At 46.8% G+C, this 25,259-nt stretch overlaps 1 protein-coding gene across 1 annotated transcript in view; it reads left to right on the top strand.

The window, feature by feature from the left end:
* The first annotated feature begins 15,055 nt into the window (after positions 1–15,055).
* LOC143809373 (RAC-beta serine/threonine-protein kinase-like) overlaps positions 15,056–25,259 on the top strand; it is a 93,128-nt gene continuing 82,924 nt past the window's right edge. The window contains exon 1 of the mRNA XM_077292454.1: positions 15,056–15,115. The gene's annotated coding sequence lies outside the window, so the exon portion shown is untranslated. The remainder of the gene's footprint in view (positions 15,116–25,259) is intronic.

The raw sequence follows: 25,259 nt of genomic DNA, 5'->3' as shown, positions 1-25,259 counted from the left end.
CTATGGGGAAAGCTGTGTTATATACTATGGGGGCTGCATTATATTCTATGGGGGCTACATTATATTCTATTTGGAGGTGGGCTGTATTATATTCTATGGGGGCTTTATTAGATTTTATGAGGGAGGATTGCATCATACTCTTTGATTGGGCTACATTATATTCTATGGGGAGGTGGGCTGTATTATATTCTATGGGGGGCTGTATTATATTTATATTCTATGAGGGGTGATTGCATCATACTTTATGGGGGGGCTACATTATACTATATAAGGGTGGCTGCATTATATTCCATGGGGGTTACATCATACTCTGTGGGGTGGCTGCATTATGCTCTATGGGGTGGGTGGCTGCATTATACTATATGTGGGCTGCATTATACTGTATCAAGGACTATGGGGAATACATTATACTATATGAAGAACTATGGGGTGCATTATACTGTGGGAAGTGAATTATAGGAGTGTATTATACTATATGGAGGATTATGCGGTGTGTATTTTACAATATGGAGGACTGTGGTGCACATTATAATATATTGAGGACTATAAGGTGTATTATACTAAACAAGTAAAATGCTGCCTATTCATCCATTGATTGGATTGGTTATGCCGGAACAGAAATCATTGTTCTCAGCAGCACATCGCCGTTGTAAACTGTAGGTGTGCTGCTGGTAACATGATACTGTATGGTGATCTGTTAGTGATCTATTAGTGATTGTTCTGTTCCCATCATTCTTTCTCAGACGGTGTAAAGAGGCCGGGAAACAAGCGTTGAACAACTTCAGTATTGTCGATCACATTCCTTTAGTGGCCTGAACTCAGCGCTTGTAAATACAACAGAAATGATTCTGTGTGATGTGCAATATGTTAGGATTTGAGGCCCCATTTTAAACTTTGCCTAGGGCCCCACTTTGCCTAAAACCATCCCTGCCTGCAGGGTGGCTAATAGTGAGGGCAATCTGGCCAGTTTATCCGTCTCCGGGGGGCCCCTGGCCAGATTGCCATCATGGGATTGCAGCTCCGCTGCCTGCAAGAGAAAAAGGCAGCAGAGCTGCAGGGAATGGATCCATCCTGCTTCCTGCCACTCAGCAGCGGCTGAATGACATCATCATTTAGCGCCACGGCTGTGTGAGACAGGAAGCTGCCAGTGATGGTGCGGCTTCAGGATACTGTGTGAGCAGAGGTGAGGTGTGTGTGTGCAGAGAGGTGAATGGTGCTGTGTGTGTGTGTGTGTGTAGGTGGAGGAGAGGGCAATGATGGGGGTGACGGGGCCGAAGGCAATGATTGGGTTGATGGAGAGGGCAATGATAGGGGTGGTGGGGCAGGAGGAAATGATGGGGGCAGTGGAAAGGACAATGATGGGGGTGGTGGGGAGGAGGCAATGATGGAGGTGGTGGAATGGGCAATGATATGGGGTGGTGGGGGAGAAAGCAATAATGGAGGTGGTGAAGAGGTCAATCATGGGGGGTGGGGGAGAGGGCAATAATGGGATTCGGGGGATTTATAATGGGTTTAAGAACAGGGGGAGGTGGAGGAAGACATTATTATCGATTATTATGTCTAACAGTCCCTTAGTATAAAGTGTACTTACTTATGTATAGCACAGTCCCTTAGCTTTGTCGCCTTAAAAGGAGGGGGGCCCAGGTACATTTCCTGCACAGGGGCCCCAAGCAGTCTGTGTCCGCCCCTGGCTGTGCATTATAGTACATGGATGACTATGTGTTGTAAGGTATATTATATGGATGACTATGGGCTGTGCATCATACTACATGGATGACTATGGACTGTGCATTATACTACATGGATGACTGTGCATTATACTACATGGATGACTATAGGCTGTGAGGTTTATTATATGGAAGACTATGTGCTGTGCATTATACTACATGGATGACTATGGGCTGTGCAGTATATTATATGGAAGACTATGGGATGCATGATTCTATATGGAGGACTGTGGGACTGCATTATATTTCTGCTATTGATTCCCATGACTTCTATGTACGCCCCTAGTGACTATAATGGTTTATTTTTTCCATACAGTAAAGAACAGCAGCAGAACGAGGGATATATACCAAGATGGGGGATATATACTGCAGAATTGGACCAGGAGAAGGAATATATATACCAGGTTGAAGGGGGTATATATATATATACTAGATGGTGGCCCAATTCTAACGCATCGGGTATTCTAGAATATGCATGTCCACGTAGTATATTGCACAGCGACGCAGTATATTGCCCAACCACGTAGTATATTGCACAGCCCACGTAGTATATTGCCCAGTCACGTAGTATATTGCGCAGCCACGTAGTATATTGCCCAGCTACGTAGTATATTGCCCAGTCACGTAGTATATTGCCCAGTCACGTAGTATATTGCCCAGTCACATAGTATATTGCACAGCGACGGAGTATACAGCACAGAGCCACTTAGTATACAGAGTTAAAATAAAAAATAAACATATACTCACCCTCCGTAGGCCCGTTGAAGTCCTGGCCCTGTGCGCGGTGCAGGCGTCAGCTTCCGGTCCCAGGGTGTGATGACGTCACAGTCACATGACCGTGACGTCATGGCAGGTCCTTCTCGCGCAGGACCTGTGATGACGTCGCGGTCACATGACCGTGACGACCGCAGGCGGCAGCTTCCGGTCCCAGTATGGTATGCCAGAAGGACCTTCCATGACGTCACGGTCATGTGACCGCGACGTGATCACATGCCCTGGGAGAAGGACCTTCCATGACGTCACGGTCATGTGACAGCGACGTCATGGAAGGTCCTTCTCGCAGGGCCTGTGATCACGTCGCGGTCACATGACCGTGACGTCATGGAAGGTCCTTCTGGCATACCATCCTGGGACCGGAAGCTGCCGCTTGCATGGAGCGGTCACCGTAGCGACGCTAGGAGCGCGAAAGGCGGCGGATGGTGAGTATAGCAGGTTTTTTTTTTTGTTTGTTTTTTAACATGACATATTTTTACTATTGATTCTGCATAGGCAGCGTCAATAGTAAATAGTTGGGGACACACAGGGTTAATAGCAGCGGTAATGGAGTGCGTTACACCGCGGCCCGTTACCGCTGCCATTAAACCTGTGTGAGCGGTGACTGGAGGGGAAGGGGATTATGGAGCGGGCGCCGGGCAGTGATTGCTGGGGAGTAGGGGAGGGACTAATCGGACTGTGGCCGTCGCTGATTGGTCGCGGCAGCCATGACAGGCAGCTGCCGAGACCAATCAGCGACTTGGATTCCATGACAGACAGAGGCCTTGACCAATGAATATCTGGGACAGACAGAGGGATGTACCCCTTAGACAATTATATATATATATACTGTATATATATATATATATATATATATATATATATACACACACACAAACAGTACAGACCAAAAGTTTGGACACACCCTCTCATTTCAAGATTTTTCTGTATTTTCATGACTATGAAAATTGTACCTTCACACTGAAGGCATCAAAACTATGAGTTAACACATGTAGAATTATATACTTAACAAAAAAGTGTGGAACAACTGTAAATATGTCTTATATTCTAGGTTCTTCAAAGTAGCCACCTTTTGCTTTTATGACTGCTTTGCACACTCTTGGCATTCTCTTGATGAGCTTCAAGAGGTAGTCACCGGGAATGGTCTTCCAACAATCTTGAAGGAGCTCCCAGAGATGCTTAGCACTTGTTGGCCCTTTTGCCTTCTTTCTGTGGTCCAGCTCACCCCAAACCATCTCGATTGGGTTCAGGTCTGGTGACTGTGGAGGCCAGGTCATCTGGTGTAGCACCCTGTTGTGAATTCTGCTCTTGGGCTCCCTCCGGTGGTTGTTAATGGTAGTGCAGTTGTCTTGGGGTTGTAATCCAGGGCAGGTGTTTCTGCTGATTGCAGCTCTACCAGGTATTTAGGTGTGCAGGATCCATTACTCCTGGCCAGTTGTCCATTGTTCTTGGAGGGATTGCATCTCTCTCTGGTTCCTCATGCTCTGCTGCCAATTCATCTAAGATAAGTGTCTGTTTTTTTGTCTCTGTGCACACATGCAGTGTGCTTCGCAATTCAGTGCAATTCATTGTGTTTTTTGTCCAGCTTAGACTTTGTTTGGATTTTTCAGTCATGCTGGATTCTTAGGAGTTGCAGATATACTTGCTATGTCTTTAGTTAGATGTAGAATATTTGTATTTTCTGCTGTGGATATTTTTAGGATTTTAATACTGACCGCTTAGAATTCTGTCCTATCCTTTTCTATTTAGCTAGAAGTGCCTCTTTTGCTAAATTCTGTTTTTCTGCCGGCGTGTGTCTTTCCTCTTATACTCACAGTCAATTTTTGTGGGGGGCTGCCTATCCTTTGCGGTTCTGCTCTGAGGCAAGATAGAATTCCCATTTCCATCTATAGGGGTATTTAGTCCTCCGGCTGTGTCGAAGTGTCTAGGACGTGTTAGGCACACCCCATGGCTACTTCTAGTTGCGGTGTCAGTTTAGGGATTGCAGTCAGTACAGATACCACGTACTCCTGAGAAAGTCTCTCATGCGGCTCCAAGGTCACCGGATCATAACAGTACAACTGGCCCACAATGAGTTAAATGCATCTCAGAAGAAGGGAAGAAAGGTATTGAGCCATTTTTTTCTGTAGCCTGTTTTTTCTTTCCTTCCCTCTTTTCCTCTGGGTGACTAAGGAGACTTGTGCTAGCATGGATGTTCAGGGATTAGTTTCTCGTGTAGACCAGCTTGCTGCTAGGGTACAGGGTATTTCTGATTATATTGTTCAGACTCCGCTTTTAGAGCCTAGGATTCCTACTCCTGATTTGTTTTTTGGGGACAGGTCCAAATTTTTGAGTTTTAAAAACAACTGTAAATTGTTCTTTGCTCTGAAACCTCGTTCCTCTGGTGATCCCATTCAGCAGGTTGAAATTGTCATCTCCCTGTTGCGTGGCGACCCTCAGGATTGGGCATTTTCACTGGAATCTGGGAATCCGGCCTTGCTTAATGTAGACGCCTTTTTTCAGGCTCTAGGATTATTATATGATGAACCAAATTCTGTGGATCAAGCGGAGAAAACTTTGTTGGCCCTGTCTCGGGGTCAAGAAGTGGCAGAATTGTATTGTCAGAAATTTAGAAAATGGTCTGTGCTGACTAAATGGAATGATGATGCTTTGGCTGCAATTTTCAGAAAGGGTCTTTCTGAATCTGTTAAAGATGTTATGGTGGGGTTTCCCTGTTGGTCTGAATGATTCTATGTCTCTGGCCAATCAGATTGATCGGCGCTTGCGGGAGCGCAGAACTGTGTGCGCTGTGGCGTTGTCCTCAGAGCAGATGCCTGAGCCTATGCAGTGTCATAGGATTCTGTCTAGAACGGAACAACAAGGATTCAGACGTCAGAATAGGTTGTGTTTTTATTGTGGCGATGCTTCTCATGACATTTCAGTCTGCCCTAAGCGTATAAAGAGAATCGCTAGTTCAGTTACCATCAGTACTGTACAACCTAAATTTCTGTTATCTGTGACCTTGATCTGCTCATTGTCGTCATTTTCTGTCATGGCGTTTGTGGATTCAGGCGCCGCTTTGAACTTAATGGACTTTGAATTTGCCAGGCATTGTGGTTTCCCCTTGCAGTCTTTGCAGAACCCTATTCCTTTAAGGGGGATTGATGCTACAACTTTGGCTAAAAATAAACCCTAGTTTTGGACACAGGTGACCATGTGCATGGCGCCAGCCCATCAGGAAGATTGTCGATTTCTGGTGTTGCATAATTTGCATGATGCTATCGTGCTGGGTTTTCCGTGGTTGCAGGTACATAATCCTGTGTTGGATTGGAAATCTATGTCTGTGACTAGTTGGGGTTGTCAGGGGGTTCATAATGACGTTCCTGTGATGTCAATCTCCTCTTCCTCCTCTTCTGAAGTTCCAGAGTTTTTGTCTGATTTTCAGGATGTATTCGATGAGCCCAAGTCCAGTTCCCTTCCACCGCATAGGGACTGTGATTGTGCTATTGATTTGATTCCAGGCAGTAAGTTTCCTAATGGCCGACTTTTCAACCTGTCTGTGCCTGAACATACCGCCATGCGGAGGTATGTTAAGGAGTCTTTGGAGAAAGGGCATATTCGGCCATCTTCTTCACCGTTGGGAGCAGGTTTTTTTTTTGTTGCTAAGAAGGATGGCTCCTTGAGACTTTGTATTGATTATCGCCTCTTGAATAAGCTCACGGTCAAGTTTCAATACCCTTTACCTTTGCTTTCCGATTTGTTTGCCAGGATTAAGGGGGCTAGTTGGTTTACTAAGATTGACCTTCGGGGGGCATATAATCTTGTTCGTATTAAGCAGGGTGATGAATGGAAAACTGCGTTTAATACGCCCGAAGGCCATTTTGAATACCTTGTGATGCCATTCGGACTCTCTAATGCTCCATCTGTTTTTCAGTCCTTCATGCATGATATCTTCTGGAATTATCTTGATAAATTCATGATTGTATATTTGGATGATATCTTGATTTTTTCCAATGATTGGGAGTCTCATGTGAAACAGGTCAGGATGGGGTTTCTTCGTGATAATGCTTTGTTTGTGAAGGGGTATAAGTGTCTCTTTGGAGTGCAGAAGGTTTCTTTTTTGGGCTTCATTTTTTTCTCCCTCATCTATAGAGATGGATCCGGTTAAGGTTCAGGCCATTCATGATTGGATTCAGCCCACATCCGTGAAGAGCCTTCAGAAATTTTTGGCCTTTGCTAATTTTTATCGCCGTTTCATCGCTAACTTCTCCAGTGTGGTTAAACCCCTGACCGATTTGACGAAGAAAGGTGCTGATGTGACGAATTGGTCCTCTGTGGCTGTTTCTGCCTTTCAGGAGCTTAAACGCCGATTCACTTCTGCCCTGGTGTTGCGTCAGCCGGATGTTTCTATTCCGTTTCAGGTTGAGGTTGACGCTTCTGAGATTGGGGCAGGGGCCGTTTTGTCTCAGAGGAATTCTGTTGGTTCCTTGATGAAACTGTGTGCCTTCTTTTCCCGTAAGTTTTCGCCTGCTGAACGCAATTATGATGTCGGCAATCGAGAGTTGTTGGCTATGAAGTGGGCGTTTGAGGAATGGCGACATTGGCTTGAGGGAGCCAAGCACCGTATTGTGGTCTTGACCGATCATAAAAATCTGATTTACCTCGAGTCTGCCAAACGGCTGAATCCTAGACAGGCTCGATGGTCCTTGTTTTTCTCCCGTTTTGATTTCGAGGTCTCGTATCTTCCGGGTTCTAAGAATATTAAGGCTGATGCCCTCTCTAGGAGTTTTTTGCCTGATTCTCCTGAGGTACTGGAACCGGTCGGCATTCTGAAGGAAGGGGTGGTCCTTTTGGCCATTTCCCCTGATTTGCAACGGGTTCTGCAGGAATTTCAGGCTGACAAACCTGACCGCTGTCCAGTGGGCAAACTGTTTGTTCCTGACAGATGGACTAGTAGAGTGATTTCTGAGGTTAATTGTTCTGTGTTGGCAGGCCATCCTGGTATTTTTGGTACCAGAGATTTGGTTGGTAGGTCCTTTTGGTGGCCTTCTTTGTTGCGTGATGTGCATTCTTTTGTGCAGTCCTGTGGAACTTGTGCGCTGACCAAGCCTTGTTGTTCCCGTGCTAGCGGGTTGCTTTTGCCTTTGCCGGTCCCTGAGAGGCCCTGGACGCATATTTCTATTGATTTTATTTCAGATCTTCCGGTTTCCCAGAGGATGTCGGTTATCTGGGTGGTTTGTGACCGGTTCTCTAAGATGGTTCATTTGGTGCCTTTGCCTAAATTGCTTTCCTCTTCTGATTTGGTTCCGTTGTTTTTTCAGCATGTGGTTCGTTTGCATGGTATTCCGGAGAATATTGTGTCCGACAGAGGTTCCCAGTTTGTTTCTAGGTTTTGGCGGGCCTTTTGTGCTAGGCTGGGCATTGATTTGTCTTTTTCTTCCGCATTTCATCCGCAGACAAATGGCCAGACCGAGCGAACTAATCAGACTTTGGAAACTTATTTGAGATGCTTTGTGTCTGCTGATCAGGATGATTGGGTGGCTTTCTTGCCATTGGCCGAGTTCGCCCTTAATAATCGGGCTAGTTCGGCTACCTTGGTTTCGCCCTTCTTTTGTAATTTTGGTTTTCATCCCCGTTTTTCTTCGGGGCAGGTTGAGCCTTCTGATTGTCCTAGTGTGGATTCTGTGGTTGACAGGTTGCAGCAGATTTGGGGTCATGTGGTGGACAATTTGGTGTTGTCTCAGGAGGAGGCTCAGCGTTTTGCTAACCGTCATCGGTGTGTTGGTTCACGGCTTCGGGTTGGGGATTTGGTCTGGTTGTCTTCCCGTCATGTTCCTATGAAGGTTTCTTCCCCTAAGTTTAAGCCTCGGTTTATTGGTCCTATAGGATTTCTGAGATTATCAATCCGGTGTCTTTTCGTTTGGCCCTTCCGGCTTCTTTTGCCATCCATAATGTTTTCCATAGATCTTTATTGCGGAAATATGTGGTGCCCGTTGTTCCCTCTGTTGATCCTCCTGCTCCTGTGTTGGTTGATGGGGAGTTGGAGTATGTGGTTGAGAAGATTTTGGATTCTCGCCTTTCGAGGCGGAGGCTTCAGTACCTTGTCAAATGGAAGGGTTATGGCCAGGAGGATAATTCTTGGGTTTTTGCCTCTGATGTCCATGCTGCTGATTTGGTTCGTGCCTTTCATTTGGCTTGTCCTGATCGGCCTGGGGGCTCTGGTGAGGGTTCGGTGACCCCTCTTCAAGGGGTGGTACTGTTGTGAATTCTGCTCTTGGGCTCCCTCCGGTGGTTGTTAATGGTAATGCAGTTGTCTTGGGGTTGTAATCCAGGGCAGGTGTTTCTGCTGATTGCAGCTCTACCAGGTATTTAGGTGTGCAGGATCCATTACTCCTGGCCAGTTGTCCATTGTTCTTGGAGGGATTGCATCTCTCTCTGGTTCCTCATGCTCTGCTGCCAATTCATCTAAGATAAGTGTCTGGTTTTTTGTCTCTGTGCACACATGCAGTGTGCTTCGCAATTCAGTGCAATTCATTGTGTTTTTTGTCCAGCTTAGACTTTGGATTTTTCCGTCATGCTGGATTCTCAGGAGTTGCAGATATACTTGCTATGTCTTTAGTTAGATGTAGAATATTTGTATTTTCTGCTGTGGATATTTTTAGGATTTTAATACTGACCGCTTAGAATTCTGTCCTATCCTTTTCTATTTAGCTAGAAGTGCCTCTTTTGCTAAATTCTGTTTTTCTGCCTGCGTGTGTCTTTCCTCTTATACTCACAGTCAATATTTGTGGGGGGCTGCTTATCCTTTGCGGTTCTGCTCTGAGGCAAGATAGAATTCCCATTTCCATCTATAGGGGTATTTAGTCCTCTGGCTGTGTCGAGGTGTCTAGGACATGTTAGGCACACCCCACGGCTACTTCTAGTTGCGGTGTCAGTTTAGGGATTGCGGTCAGTACAGATACCACGTACTCCTGAGAAAGTCTCTCATGCGGCTCCAAGGTCACCGGATCATAACAGCACCCCATCACTCTCCTTCTTGGTCAAATAGCCCTTACAAAGCCCTTACACAGCACCCCCACACCATCACACCTCCTCATCCATGCTTCACGGTGGGAACCAGGCATGTAGAGTCCATCCGAGTCCATCCGTTCACCTTTTCTCCGTCGCATAAAGACACGGTGGTTAGAACCAAAGATCTCAAATTTGGACTCATCAGACCAAAGCACAGATTTCCACTGGCCTAATGTCCATTCCTTGTGTTCTTTAGCCAAAACAAGTCTTTTCTGCTTGTTGCCTGTCCTTAGCAGTGGTTTCCTAGCAGCTATTTTACCATGAAGGCCTGCTGCACAAAGTCTCCTCTTAACAGTTGTTGTAGAGATGTGTCTGCTGCTAGAACTCTGTGTGGCATTAACCTGGTCTCTAGTCTGAGCTGCTGTTAACCTGCGATTTCTGAGGCTGGTGACTCGGATAAACTTATCCTCAGAAGCAGAGGTGACTCTTGGTCTTCCTTTTCTGGGGCGGTCCTCATGTGAGCCAGTTTCTTTGTAGCGCTTGATGGTTTTTGCCACTGAACTTGGGGACACTTTCAAAGTTTTCCCAATTTTTCGGACTGACTTACCTTCATTTCTTAAAGTAATGATGGCCACTCGTTTTTCTTTACTTAGCTGCTTTTTTCTTGCCTGAATACAAATTCTAACAGTCTATTCATATACTTTGAGGAACCTAGAATATAAGACATAATTTCAGTTGTTTCTCACTTTTTTGTTAAGTATATAATTCCACATGTGTTAATTCATAGTTTTGATGCCTTCAGTGTGAATGTACAATTTTCATAGTCATGAAAATACAGAAAAATCTTTAAATGAGAACGTGTGTCCAAACTTTTGGTCTGTACTGTATATATATAATTTATTCGGGATGGGAGGCCCCAGGTGCAAATCATGCATCGGGGCCCATCAGACTATAGTTATGCCAGTAGCAGAACCTGCGTAGTGACATGGCAGGGGTCAGAACAGCAGCTACAAGGGATCTATGAGGTGAGTATTGTTTTGAGTATTTTTTTGTCTCTGGTATTTTCAAATATAAATTCATTTTCAAATACAACCCCTTTAAGGAGAAGACTAGTACATCTCTCCGTGGAAGGCGTAATAGGCATATAAAACAGCAGATAACTGGATTTTTGTTACTATTAAAATAAAACTGTCAAATAAAAGCAGAAAAAAGAGAAGCTTTCAAAATCTATCTGAGATTGCAAAATGTGTCAAAAGCTATGTGGCTTCAGCCAGCTTGTACAATAAACAGTTTAGACATTAACAGGAGACATGTATGATAAGGCCAGACATAGCACAAAGATGTGTGAAAGGCAAAGAAGCTAAAGTAGAAAAGATAAAATAAATCAACAAAAATAAAATATCTTACAGATATTGGGGAAAAAAAAACCCAAACATTTACTTTGATAAATTATACCTAAATTTAAATGTGCTAGTTTCTGGCTTAATATTGCTCTCTGCGCCTTTTTTATCCCGAGGGTTTACTAGCTTGTTAATGCATGTAAAAGAGGCTAGCGGAATTAGAAATAAAAATCCGGTCTGTGCAAACATCAGAATCTTGGGCCCCTGCGGTGACATTAGTTGTACAGCAGGAGGACAGCAATTGGATTGAGGGACAGACTTGTCCAAAATGCACCATATTTTAATTAAGACGATTACTGTGAGAAGTAATCGCCTTAGATTAAATATTGCCTTTGTACAGTTTAAGGGTACGATTAACAGATGGCTTCTGATCATTAAGGACAGCAGAGCTGCGGCACAGTGTTTCAAACACATCACATTCGGAGGCTGGTAATTATGTTTGATTAAGAAGAAAAAAAATATAAGACCTTCCAATCCTATAATTCAGAGTAATATTACTTTGTACATAGGCTTCAGCAGATTAGATAGATCACAAGTTTAATAAAAAGGCATCTAAGGTGTTAATCTTCGTCGGCCTATACACACGCCACAAACAGAACTGTCAAGTGATTACAATGCAGACCCATACAACCGACTCCTACGTGTAAAGTAAGTACTCCCCCCTTTCTTTGTCTAGTCTACGACGTTTAGTCTGGTTGAATCTGTGCCACACACAGTGGTGCCAAGGACAGATTAGACCACAGACCGTGAACTCTGGGCACTCTGTATTTTCAAGCCTACAAATGGCCATTCCATTGTTACATTAGTCACTTGCAGGATGAAATACCTTATAGCTATTTTTATCTTGTTTCATCAGAGAACTGGATAATTGCTATATTGAGCGATATCCTTTCTGTTTTCCACTGAGCGTCTGTTCGGGAACCAGATTGTGGACAGATGGGAGAGAGGGGGTCTCATCTGTCTCAAGAGATAGGTTATTTTAGGACCAAGTGGTCAGACAAAAAATTATAGTCAGGACACCGGTCTTTGTCATTGAAAGCCATATATTTTGTCATTGAAAGATACATTATTGGAATACATACTGTATAAGTATCAGACTACAATTAGCTTATACAGATGGTCGAAAACTGGTGCACTCTAATGCAAATAGAAAACTATTCTGAAATACCTTGACCTACAAAATGACTTTGACTCAATTTTATGGTACTTTCCATTTCAAGTGCTTTAGAAATTGGGGTTTGGCCCCAATATTGAAGAGTAGAGATGGATGGATCAGTTTGCAGGATCTGGTCTATCTGCCAAGTCAGTAGTCTCTGGCCACTTTCTGGGATCCCTGGTATAGCTTTTGATAAGCAGGGGTGGCATAATGTCATCATTGTGGCATGATGCAAAGATGACATCACTCCAGCCCACACAAGTGTGTGATATTGTCACAGTTTCATGATTTGGGGAATCTGTGAGTGACAGCTCAGCCGCCTTATGGAATCAGGAGTTTGCTGGACTGTCAGTATTGTGAGTGACAGCCCAGCCATCCAATCTGATGCTGGGGCATGCTGGTCTGCCAGCATTTTGATTGGCCTTGCCTGAGGGTGTTCCTCTAGGTGCTACCCATCCTTATTTGCTAGCTATTTAGCTGGCTAGCTTTGAGTAGACCTTTGTCAGCTGTAGCTTTGCTGTGTTTGGTGTATACTTTTCTCTGTGTCTGATTCCCTGATCTTGTTGCCTGACCGAGTATTTGTTGTGACTATACGTGTGTGTTATCCCTTTTGCTTTTAGCGCTCTCTGACCTCACATAGCTGATCCCGGATTTGGCGTCTGAATATCTACTTGTCTTATCCCATTATCTTGATGCACCCTCCTGACATTTGACCTCGGACTGTTACTTGACCATGCCTTTATCTTGCCCCTTTGTACTATGAACCTTTCTGGTATATGAACTCTGATCTCCTGACTACATTGTCTCACAGCTTGTCCGTGAGTAGTGACAGCATCACAGATATACCGTATTTTTTGGACTATAAGATGCACCAGACCATAAGATGCACCTAGGTTTTAGAGGAGGAAAATAGAAAAAAAATTAGCAAAAATGTGGTCATGGCACGCTGTTATGGGGGGAGCTGCTGCTGACACTGCTATAGGGGTAATATCCACCATCTTAGTATATATATATATATATATGCCCCCCCATCCTAATACAGTATATATGTCCCCATTCAGGTATACACATGTGGTATACCATGTTGTGGCTTGTCAACATGTAGTTTAGCAAATTCCAATCTGACTTTTATATTATTTTTTTCAACAATGGTGTCCTCCTTGGTCGTCTCCAATGAAGTCCACTTTGGCTCATACAGCGACGGATGGTGCGATCTGAAACTCCTTAAGCTTGATGTTCACCTTTAATCTGTTTAGAAGTTTATCTGGGCTCTTTTGTTACCATTCGTATTATCTGTCTCTTAGATTTGTCATCAATTTTCCTCCTGCGGCCATGTCCAGGGAGGTTGGCTACAGTCCCATGGATCTTACATTTCTGAATAATATGTGCAACTGTAGTCACAGGAACATCAAGCTGCTTGGAGATGGTCTTATAACTTTTACCTTTAACATGTTTGTCTATAATTTTCTTTCTTATCTCCTGAGACAACTCTTTCCTTCGCTTCCTCTGGTCCATGTTGAGTGTGATACACACCATGTCACCAAACAGCACAGTGAGTATCTGTAGCCCTATATACAGGCCCACTCACCAATTCCAAGATTGTAGACACCTGTGATGCTAGTTAGTGGACACACCGTGATTAATATGTCCCTTTTGTCACATTATCTTCAGGGGTACCATCATTTCTGTCCTCCCATCTTCATGCGATGACGTCCTTTTCCTTGTTTCTTGTCGTGGCTCCTGTGCAGGCGTATTGATTTGCCCTGTTGAGGGCAGCGTAAAGTACTGCAGTGCGCAGGCGCTGGGCCTCTCGGATCTTTCCCGATGCCTGCGCACTGCAGTACTTTGCTCTGCCCTCAACAAGGCAAATGAGTACAGGAAGCAAGGAAGAGGATGTCATCGCATGAAAATGGGAGGCGCTGGACCAGGATCTGCGACGCCCATCGGACCCGGACCACCCCTGGGTAAGTATAATCTAACTTGTTTTTCTTATCTTTCGGGTTACATGGGGGGCTCATCTACAGCATTACAGAATGCTGTAGATAAGCCAATGATGGCGGTGGCTGCAGCTTATATACGAAAAAGTAGGTGACAGATTCCCTTTAACTACTTGTATGTTGCTCCTATAAAATGGATGCGGAAAGAATCATAAATCTGCAGACATTTATGTATTACATTTTGTATTTTTCGTCATTTAGGTGACAAAGGGTCTCAAGGAATTACAGGAGACACGGGATTAACAGGACAAAATGCTAATAGCACGTCATGTAGACTTCTACAACGGGAGGTGTATTAGGATAGAAATTGTGGCCTCTCTCTCCTAGACACAAGGTCACTCTTGTCTGTTTCTGGTATCCATATGACTGAACTGTAGCACCCGGCAGCGGCACATTGAAAAGCGCTCTGCACAAAATGTGTACATCCGGCAACCGCAGGAATAAATAATAGATTATGAAATAATTGCAGCCTGCAGCATCAGACTCCATCCCTAACACGGAAGTCAGATGGTGTGTGAGTTGTGCCAAATGACACACAGAACTACATACCTAGTGCAAAATCGTCCAGGTATTTTGGACACTTATGCCCCTCCTTCACATGGCAGTGTGTGAATTAGGCCAGGAAAACATAACTGTCCTGTGCACACATGATGCCAGAGGTCCAGTTTAATAGACAGATCTGGGTTATTACCTATCCAACTCCCCCCACCTTATGAAGCCGTTCTCCTCTTCTCGTTTCCTCTTTACACCTTCCCCAAAAAGGTCAGACTATATCCTCAGTGAGTGTCCCGTGTGTTTGGAATTCCACCCTACTATTTTACTCTAAGTAGTATCTGCAGGTTATGTCTGTCCTTTTTCTGTTCCATTATATTTGCCACCTCTCTGGCAAATATCACTGCGTTCTGTTGGCTATCTGTTTATAAATTAAATAATTATATAGAAAATGAATCATTATTGTTCTTCTTTTCTATATATTTTTGTAAGGCCTTATAGGTAATGTATTTTGTATTTTTTTTAAGGTGACAACAGACCTCAAGGAAAAACAACACAGAGGACTTAACGGACAGAAAGGTAAGATCACGTCATGTAGACTGCTAAATAGTGGTGAGCGAGCGTACTTGTCACTGATCGCTACCCGCTCGAGCATCAGGGTGCTCTAGATGCCCGTTACTCGGTGAGTATTTTTTGAATGCTCAAGTCCTCGCCCCACATGTTTGGCACTTTGTAGACAGCCAATGAAGTTGCTTCAGAACCATCTTGGTTGTGGCATTACTGTGATTGGCTGGCCGCATAGCGTCATCAGTAGGGTTGAGCGCCTTTCATTTTTTTACGGTCGAGTCGGGTTTTGTGAAACTCGACTTTGTCCAGAGTCGAGTCGAGTGCAGTCGGCCGATTATCGCTAAAAGTCGGGGATCGACCAAAACACGAAACCCAAGTCAAGTTAATTGGGAAGCATAGTCGGCAGTGAGTGGAGGCCAGGAAAACACCTACAGTGCCCATTTTAATGCCAAAAACATCCATTCTTGTTTCTGAAGCTTGTCAATCTTAATTAACTTTATAATAATAGTTGGGCATTGGAAATTGGGGTCATTTGGCAAAAGTTGTGGGGGGTAGGGCTGGTTCAAGGTTTTAGTGGGCACAGGAAACGTGGACTACGTCACGGCGGTGGAGCAGTGAGAGGTAAGTATGTCAAGTTTGCAAGTGCTGTGATCCTAAGCAAGCAGGGGGGCCCACTCGTTGGCATTGGCACTGGCACAGGGCCCCTCAAAGTACAGCGGTGTGTTTGCACGGCGGGGGCGCCTCCCACCAGCAGCGACACTTTTGCGTACTCTGAGGGGCCCTGTGCCAGTGACGTCGCCAACGAGTATGCCCCCCCCCACCTGATGAAGGAACCTGCACTTTCATCTGCACCTTCCTCTTTGTCCCTGTGTAAGGTGGTATAACATGCGGGAAGGGGAACCTTACTTTCAGCAGGGTCAGATTCTGGCTGTGTAGAGTGCAAGGGGAATGTAGTGGTCTGGGTCAATGTACCAGCAGACTCATCTAGCAGTGGCTGGGCAATGGGCAGGATGAGGAGGAAACAGATATAGGGCCAAAGAATAAAGTAGGCTAAATGCATTTCAAAATTGGTAACAGGACTAAACAGGCGGCATTGCTTTGTTCAGTGGAGTAGCAAACCCAAGAGCAGCAGACACTGTTTTAAGGGCCCAACCACACTAGTAGACCAAATGCAGTTTAATATCTGATACTATAGGCCGAAAGCCAGAAGGTAGAAGCTCAGATGTATTCAGTTGAGGGCAACACCAGGGAGGGGCAGACACCATTAGTAGGCCCTAACCACCAATTTTTAAAAACACAGCAGTTAATCAGAGCCAGAAGGTAGAAGCTCAGCTTTATTCAGTTGAGGACAACACCAGGCAGGGGCAGACACCGTTAGTAGGCCGGAACCAACAATTTTTTAAAAAACAGCAGTTAATCAGAGCCAGAAGGTAGAAGCTCAGCTTTATTCAGTTGAGGACAACACCAGGCAGGGGCAGACACCTTTAGTAGGCCGGAACCAACAATTTTTTTAAAAAACAGCAGTTAATCAGAGCCAGAAGGTAGAAGCTCAGCTTTATTCAGTTGAGGACAACACCAGGCAGGGGCAGACACCGTTAGTAGGCCGGAACCACCAATTTTTTTTAAAACAGCAGTTAATCAGAGCCAGAAGGTAGAAGCTCAGCTTTATTCAGTTGAGGACAACACCAGGCAGGGGCAGACACCGTTAGTAGGCCGGAACCACCAATTTTTTTAAAAACAAAGTTAATCAGAGCCAGAAGGTAGAAGCTCAGCTTTATTCAGTTGAGGACAACACCAGGCAGGGGCAGACACCGTTAGTAGGCTGGAACCAACAATTTTTTTTCAAAACAGCAGTTAATCAGAGCCAGAAGGTAGAAGCTCAGCTTTATTCAGTTGAGGACAACACCAGGCAGGGGCAGACACCGTTAGTAGGCCGGAACCAACAATTTTTTTAAAAACAGCAGTTAATCAGAGCCAGAAGGTAGAAGCTCAGCTTTATTCAGTTGAGGACAACACCAGGCAGGGGCAGACACCGTTAGTAGGCCGGAACCAACAATTTTTTTTAAAAACAGCAGTTAATCAGAGCCAGAAGGTAGAAGCTCAGATTTATTCAGTTGAGGACAACACCAGGCAGGGGCAGACACCGTTAGTAGGCCGGAACCAACAATATTTTTAAAAACAGCAGTTAATCAGGGCCAGAAAGTAGAAGCTCAGCTTTATTCAGTTGAGGACAACACCAGGCAGGGGCAGACACCGTTAGTAGGCCGGAACCAACAATTTTTTTTCAAAACAGCAGTTAATCAGAGCCAGAAGGTAGAAGCTCAGCTTTATTCAGTTGAGGACAACACCAGGCAGGGGCAGACACCGTTAGTAGGCCGGAACCAACAATATTTTTAAAAACAGCAGTTAATCAGGGCCAGAAAGTAGAAGCTCAGCTTTATTCAGTTGAGGACAACACCAGGCAGGGGCAGACACCGTTAGTAGGCCGGAACCAACAATTTTTTTAAAAACAGCAGTTAATCAGAGCCAGAAGGTAGAAGCTCAGATTTATTCAGTTGAGGACAAAACCAGGGAGGGGCACACACCGTTAGTAGGCCGGAACCACCAATTTTTTAAAAAACAGCAGTTAATCAGAGTCAGAAGGTAGAAGCTCAGCTTTATTCAGTTGAGGACAACTTGAATTAGGGACTGCAGACAGACTTACCAGGCTGTCCCCTGTGTGGACCATGCATCCAATACATTAACCCATTGCGCCACAAAGGACACGTAACCTTCCGTGGCCATGCCTACCGCTCCATGTGTCTGTTGTCAGGTGTACCTTTGGACTCACAGATTGACAGAATGAAAGGACAATGTGGTCTTTAACATGCTGGTGGAGGGGTGGGATGGCTTTTCTCGCAAAAGAATTGTCAACTGGGTAGCTCATAGCGTGGTACAGCGTAGTCCATCATGGCTTTATTAATATTAAATAAAATAAAAAAATAGGCTCTATGCACTGTAAAATAGGTTCCAGGGGTACACGGGCAGCAGTGGTCTGGTCAGTGGAGGCCTAGTAGAAGGAGGGACCGCAGACAGGCTTCCAAGGCCTAACACAATAAAATGGGCGGGCTGTAGGCACTTTATAATTGGTTCCAGGGGTACACGGGCAGCAGTGGTCTGGTCAGTGGAGGCCTAGTGGAAGAAAGGACGCAGACAGGCTTCGAAGGCCTAACACAATAAAATGGGCGGGCTGTAGGCACTTTATAATTGGTTCCAGGGGTACACGGGCAGCAGTGGTCTGGTCAGTGGAGGCCTAGTGGAAGGAGGGACCGCAGACAGGCTTCGAAGGCCTAACACAATAAAATGGGCGGGCTGTAGGCACTTTATAATTGGTTCCAGGGGTACACGGGCAGCAGTGGTCTGGTCAGTGGAGGCCTAGTGGAAGGAGGGACCGCAGACAGGCTTCCAAGGCCTAACACAATAAAATGGGCAGGCTGTAGGCACTTTATAATTGGTTCCAGGGGTACACGGGCAGCAGTGGTCTGGTCAGTGGAGGCCTAGTGGAAGGAGGGACCGCAGACAGGCTTCGAAGGCCTAACACAATAAAATGGGCAGGCTGTAGGCACTTTATAATTGGTTCCAGGGGTACACGGGCAGCAGTGGTCTGGTCAGTGGAGGCCTAGTGGAAGGAGGGACCGCAGACAGGCTTCGAAGGCCTAACACAATAAAATGGGCAGGCTGTAGGCACTTTATAATTGGTTCCAGGGGTACACGGGCAGCAGTGGTCTGGTCAATGGAGGCCTAGTGGAAGGAGGGACCGCAGACAGGCTTCGAAGGCCTAACACAATAAAATGGGCGTGCTGTAGGCACTTTATAATTGGTTCCAGGGGTACACGGGCAGCAGTGGTCTGGTCAGTGGAGGCCTAGTGGAAGGACGGACCGCAGACAGGCTTCGAAGGCCTAACACAATAAAATGGGCGGGCTGTAGGCACTTTATAATTGGTTCCAGGGGTACACGGGCAGCAGTGGTCTGGTCAGTGGAGGCCTAGTGGAAGGAGGGACCGCAGACAGGCTTCCAAGGCCTAACACAATAAAATGGGCAGGCTGTAGGCACTTTATAATTGGTTCCAGGGGTACATGGGCAGCAGTGGTCTGGTCAGTGGAGGCCTAGTGGAAGGAGGGACCGCAGACAGGCTTCGAAGGCCTAACACAATAAAATGGGCGGGCTGTAGGCACTTTATAATTGGTTCCAGGGGTACACGGGCAGCAGTGGTCTGGTCAGTGGAGGCCTAGTGGAAGGAGGGACCGCAGACAGGCTTCGAAGGCCTAACACAATAAAATGGGCGGGCTGTAGGCACTTTATAATTGGTTCCAGGGGTACACGGGCAGCAGTGGTCTGGTCAGTGGAGGCCTAGTGGAAGGAGGGACCGCAGACAGGCTTCCAAGGCCTAACACAATAAAATGGGCGGGCTGTAGGCACTTTATAATTGGTTCCAGGGGTACACGCGCAGCAGTGGTCTGGTCAGTGGAGGCCTAGTGGAAGGAGGGACCGCAGACAGGCTTCGAAGGCCTAACACAATAAAATGGGCGGGCTGTAGGGACTTTATAATTGGTTCCAGGGGTACACGGGCAGCAGTGGTCTGGTCAGTGGAGGCCTAGTGGAAGGAGGGACCGCAGACAGGCTTCGAAGGCCTAACACAATAAAATGGGCAGGCTGTAGGCACTTTATAATTGGTTCCAGGGGTACACGGGCAGCAGTGGTCTGGTCAGTGGAGGCCTAGTGGAAGGAGGGACCGCAGACAGGCTTCGAAGGCCTAACACAATAAAATGGGTGGGCTGTAAGCACTTTATAATTGGTTCCAGGGGTACACGGGCAGCAGTGGTCTGGTCAGTGGAGGCCTAGTGGAAGGAAGGACCGCAGACAGGCTTCGAAGGCCTAACACAATAAAATGGGCGGGCTGTAGGCACTTTATAATTGGTTCCAGGGGTACACGGGCAGCAGTGGTCTGGTCAGTGGAGGCCTAGTGGAAGGAGGGACCGCAGACAGGCTTCGAAGGCCTAACACAATAAAATGGGTGGACTGTAGGCACTTTATAATTGGTTCCAGGGGTACACGGGCAGCAGTGGTCTGGTCAGTGGAGGCCTAGTGGAAGGAGGGACCGCAGACAGGCTTCCAAGGCCTAACACAATAAAATGGGCGGGCTGTAGGCACTTTATAATTGGTTCCAGGGGTACACGGGCAGCAGTGGTCTGGTCAGTGGAGGCCTAGTGGAAGGATGGACCGCAGACAGGCTTCCAAGGCCTAACATACTAAAATGGGCTGGCTGTAGGCACTTTACAATTGGTTCCAGGGGTACACGGGCAGCAGTGGTCTGGTCAGTGGAGGCCTAGTGGAAGGAGGGACCGCAGACAGGCTTCGAAGGCCTAACACAATAAAATGGGCGGGCTGTAGGCACTTTATAATTGGTTCCAGGGGTACACGGGCAGCAGTGGTCTGGTCAGTGGAGGCCTAGTGGAAGGAGGGACCGCAGACAGGCTTCGAAGGCCTAACACAATAAAATGGGTGGGCTGTAGGCACTTTATAATTGGTTCCAGGGGTACACGGGCAGCAGTGGTCTGGTCAGTGGAGGCCTAGTGGAAGGAGGGACCGCAGACAGGCTTCGAAGGCCTAACACAATAAAATGGGCAGGCTGTAGGCACTTTATAATTGGTTCCAGGGGTACACGGGCAGCAGTGGTCTGGTCAGTGGAGGCCTAGTGGAAGGAGGGACCGCAGACAGGCTTCGAAGGCCTAACACAATAAAATGGGCGGGCTGTAGGCACTTTATAATTGGTTCCAGGGGTACACGGGCAGCAGTGGTCTGGTCAGTGGAGGCCTAGTGGAAGGAGGGACCGCAGACAGGCTTCCAAGGCCTAACACAATAAAATGGGCGGGCTGTAGGCACTTTATAATTGGTTCCAGGGGTACACGGGCAGCAGTGGTCTGGTCAGTGGAGGCCTAGTGGAAGGAGGGACCGCAGACAGGCTTCCAAGGCCTAACATACTAAAATGGGCTGGCTGTAGGCACTTTATAATTGGTTCCAGGGGTACACGGGCAGCAGTGGTCTGGTCAGTGGAGGCCTAGTGGAAGGAGGGACCGCAGACAGGCTTCGAAGGCCTAACACAATAAAATGGGCTGGCTGTAGGCACTTTATAATTGGTTCCAGGGGTACACGGGCAGCAGTGGTCTGGTCAACGGAGGCCGATTGTAATGAGTGTCTGCCAGTTAGTATTCAAAAACAACAATTAAATGTGAATGTCTCGCATTAAAACAAAACAAAAACACTAAAGGGTGCAATCATTAGGTTCAGGGGTGGGATCCTCTGCGTTGTTTCAGACCTACTAATTTAGCGCAAAGTATTTACTGTGGTAAATAGAGGACACTGCCCCTGACTATGTTAAGTACCATCATACATGTCAACACAATGGTATTGTCAGTGGCAGGTATGGAAGGATGTCAGCGCATAGACTAAACATTGGTGGAAGTGTGAGAGATAACTGTGGAAGTGGTAGAGCAATGTTTGACCTGGGGGTGGGTGAACTCTCTTGTGGCCGGCGGTACAGGCCCAGGGCCCCTCATGTTACAACAGTGTGTCTGACGTTGGGTGCGCACCACCACCACCAGAGACACTTTATTGTACTATGAGGGACCCAGTAGCAATGCCGTCGACCAAAAGCGAGCACACCCACCTCTTCAGACAAACAGCAGTCTCACGGGTGCTTGCGCCAAGTCGCGATACCACGGCCCCGTGTGGGGAGTTTGGCCATTTAGGGAGGTGTAAACATGTCGTATGCTGGACAATCAGCTGCAGAAAATTAGACATTAGAAAAGTAATTCACAGTAGTCCACAGGCAAGAGCTTTTCATAGGAAAGCTAGGTGTTGGCCGGGCAAGTTGGGGCAAAAGATTTCTAAATCCAGTTGTGGTTCATTTTAATGAATGTTAGATCGTCAACATTTTGGGTAGCCAGACGAGTCCTTTTTTCGGTTAATATTGAACCTGCAGCACTGAATACTCTTTCTGATAGGACACTTGCTGCCGGGCAAGCAAGCTCCTGCAATGCATATTCTGCCAATTCTGGCCAGGTGTCTAATTTTGATGCCCAGTAATCAAATGGGAATGACGGTTGAGGGATAACATCGATAAGGGATGAAAAATAGTTAGTAACCATACTGGACAAATGTTGTCGCCTGTCACTTTCAATTGATGCAGCAGTACCTGTCCTGTCTGCGGTCATAGCAAAATCACTCCACAACCTGGTCAGAAAACCCCTCTGTCCAACGCCACTTCTGATGTGTGCACCCCTAACACTCCTAGTCTGCTGCCCCCTGGAGCTCGTGTGAGAACGATCACGTGCGCTGTGTGCTGGGAATGCCTGAAGCAAACGGTCAACAAGAGTTGATTGTTTGGTTGTTAATATTAGTTCCAAGTTCTCATGTGGCATAATATTTTGCAATTTGCCTTTATAGCGTGGATCAAGGAGGCAGGCCAACCAGTAATCGTCATCGTTCATCATTTTCGTAATGCGTGTGTCCCTTTTTAGGATACGTAAGGCATAATCCGCCATGTGGGCCAAAGTTCCAGTTGTCAAATCTCCGGTTGTGATTGGTTGAGGGGCAGTTTCAGGCAAATCTACGTCACTTGTGTCCCTCAAAAAACCAGAACCCGGCCTTGCCACGCAACCAATTTCCAATGCCCCCGGGAAAGCTTCCGCATTAAAAATATACTCATCCCCATCATCCTCCTCGTCCTCCACCTCCTCTTCGCCCGCTACCTCGTCCTGTACACTGCCCTGACCAGACAATGGCTGACTGTCATCAAGGCTTTCCTCTTCCTCTGGTGCAGACGCCTGATCCTTTATGTGCGTCAAACTTTGCATCAGCAGACGCATTAGGGGGATGCTCATGCTTATTATGGCGTTGTCTGCACTAACCAGCCGTGTGCATTCCTCAAAACACTGAAGGACTTGACACATGTCTTGTATCTTCGACCACTGCACACCTGACAACTCCATGTCTGCCATCCTACTGCCTGCCCGTGTATGTGTATCCTCCCACAAAAACATAACAGCCCGCCTCTGTTGGCACAGTCTCTGAAGCATGTGCAGTGTTGAGTTCCACCTTGTTGCAACGTCTATGATTAGGCGATGCTGGGGAAGGTTCAAAGACCGCTGATAGGTCTGCATACGGCTGGAGTGTACAGGCGAACGTCGGATATGTGAGCAAAGTCCACGCACTTTGAGGAGCAGGTCGGAGAACCCGGGATAAGTTTTCAATAAGCACTGCACCACCAGGTTTAAGGCGTGAGCCAGGCAAGGAATGTGTTTCAGTTGGGAAAGGGAGATGGCAGCCATGAAATTCCTTCCATTATCACTCACTACCTTGCCTGCCTCAAGATCTACTGTGCCCAGCCACGACTGCGTTTCTTGTTGCAAGAACTCGGACAGAACTTCCGCGGTGTGTCTGTTGTCACCCAAACACTTCATAGCCAATACAGCCTGCTGACGCTTGCCAGTAGCTGGCCCATAATGGGACAACTGGTGTGCAACAGTGTCATCTGCCGATGGAGTGGTTGGCCGACTGTGGTCTGTGGAAGAGCTGTAGCTTCTGCAGGAGGACGAGGAGGAGGAGGAGGAGGAGGAGGGGGTGCGAACGCCTACAGCCAACTGTTTCCTCGACCGTGGGCTAGGCACAACTGTCCCGAAATTGATGTCCCCTGTGGACCCTGCATCCACCACATTCACCCAGTGTGCCGTGATGGACACATAACGTCCCTGGCCATGCCTACTGGTCCATGCATCTGTAGTCAGGTGCACCTTTGTACTCACAGATTGCCTGAGTGCATGGACGATGCGCTGTTTAACATGCTGGTGCAGGGCTGGGATGGCTTTTCTGGAAAAAAAGTGTCGACTGGGTAGCTCGTATCGTGGTTCAGCGTACTCCATCAGGGCTTTGAAAGCTTCGCTTTCAACTAACCGGTAGGGCATCATCTCTAACGAGATTAGTCTAGCTATGTGGGCGTTAAAACCCTGTGTACGCGGATGCGAGGATAAGTACTTCCTTTTTCTAACCAGAGTCTCATGTAGGGTGAGCTGGACTGGAGAGCTGGAGATCGTGGAACTTTCGGGTGTGCCGGTGTACATGGCAGACTGAGAGACGGTTGGAGACGGTATTGTTTCCGCCGGTGCCCTAGATGCAATATTTCCTCCTACAAAACTGGTGATTCCCTGACCCTGACTGCTTTTGGCTGGCAAAGAAACCTGCACAGATACTGCCGGTGGTGCGGAAAATGGTGGCCTTACAGTGACGGAAGGGATGCTGCGTTGCTGACTAGCTTCATTGGCCGAGGGTGCTACAACCTTAAGGGACGTTTGGTAGTTAGTCCAGGCTTGAAAATGCATGGTGGTTAAGTGTCTATGCATGCAACTAGTATTTAGACTTTTCAGATTCTGACCTCTGCTTAAGCTAGTTGAACATTTTTGACAGATGACTTTGCGCTGATCAATTGGATGTTGTTTAAAAAAATGCCAGACTGCACTCTTCCTAGCATCGGATCCCTTTTCAGGGATTGCAGACTGAGCTTTAACCGGATGGCCACGCTGTCCTCCAACAGGTTTTGGCATTGACACGCGTTTTGGGCCAGATACGGGCCCGGCAGATGGAACCTGTTGCGATGTTGATGCCTGCTGCGGCCCCTCCTCCACCTCCGCTTCTGAACTACTGCCGCCTGCACCCTGTTCCCCCAATGGCTGCCAATCGGGGTCAACAACTGGGTCATCTATTACCTCCTCTTCGAGCTCGTGTGCAACTTCGTCTGTGTCACTGTGTCGGTCGGTGGTATAGCGTTCGTGGCGGGGCAACATAGTCTCATCAGGGTCTGATTGTGGATCAGTACCCTGAGAGGGCAATGTGGTGGTCTGAGTCAAAGGAGCAGCATAGTACTCTGGCTGTGGCTATGCATCAGTGCACTCCATGTCAGAATCTACTTGTAATGGGCATGGCCTGTTAAGTGTTTCACTTTCTAAGCCAGGGACGGTATGTGTAAAGAGCTCCATGGAGTAACCCGTTGTGTCGCCTGCTGCATCCTTCTCTCTTGTTGTAGTTTTTGCTGAAGAGGACAAGGAAGCGACTTGTCCCTGA

This window comes from Ranitomeya variabilis, chromosome 2, assembly GCF_051348905.1.
Source record: "Ranitomeya variabilis isolate aRanVar5 chromosome 2, aRanVar5.hap1, whole genome shotgun sequence".
NCBI classification, from domain to species: domain Eukaryota; kingdom Metazoa; phylum Chordata; class Amphibia; order Anura; family Dendrobatidae; genus Ranitomeya; species Ranitomeya variabilis.
This window is presented reverse-complemented; position numbering and strand designations above follow the sequence as displayed.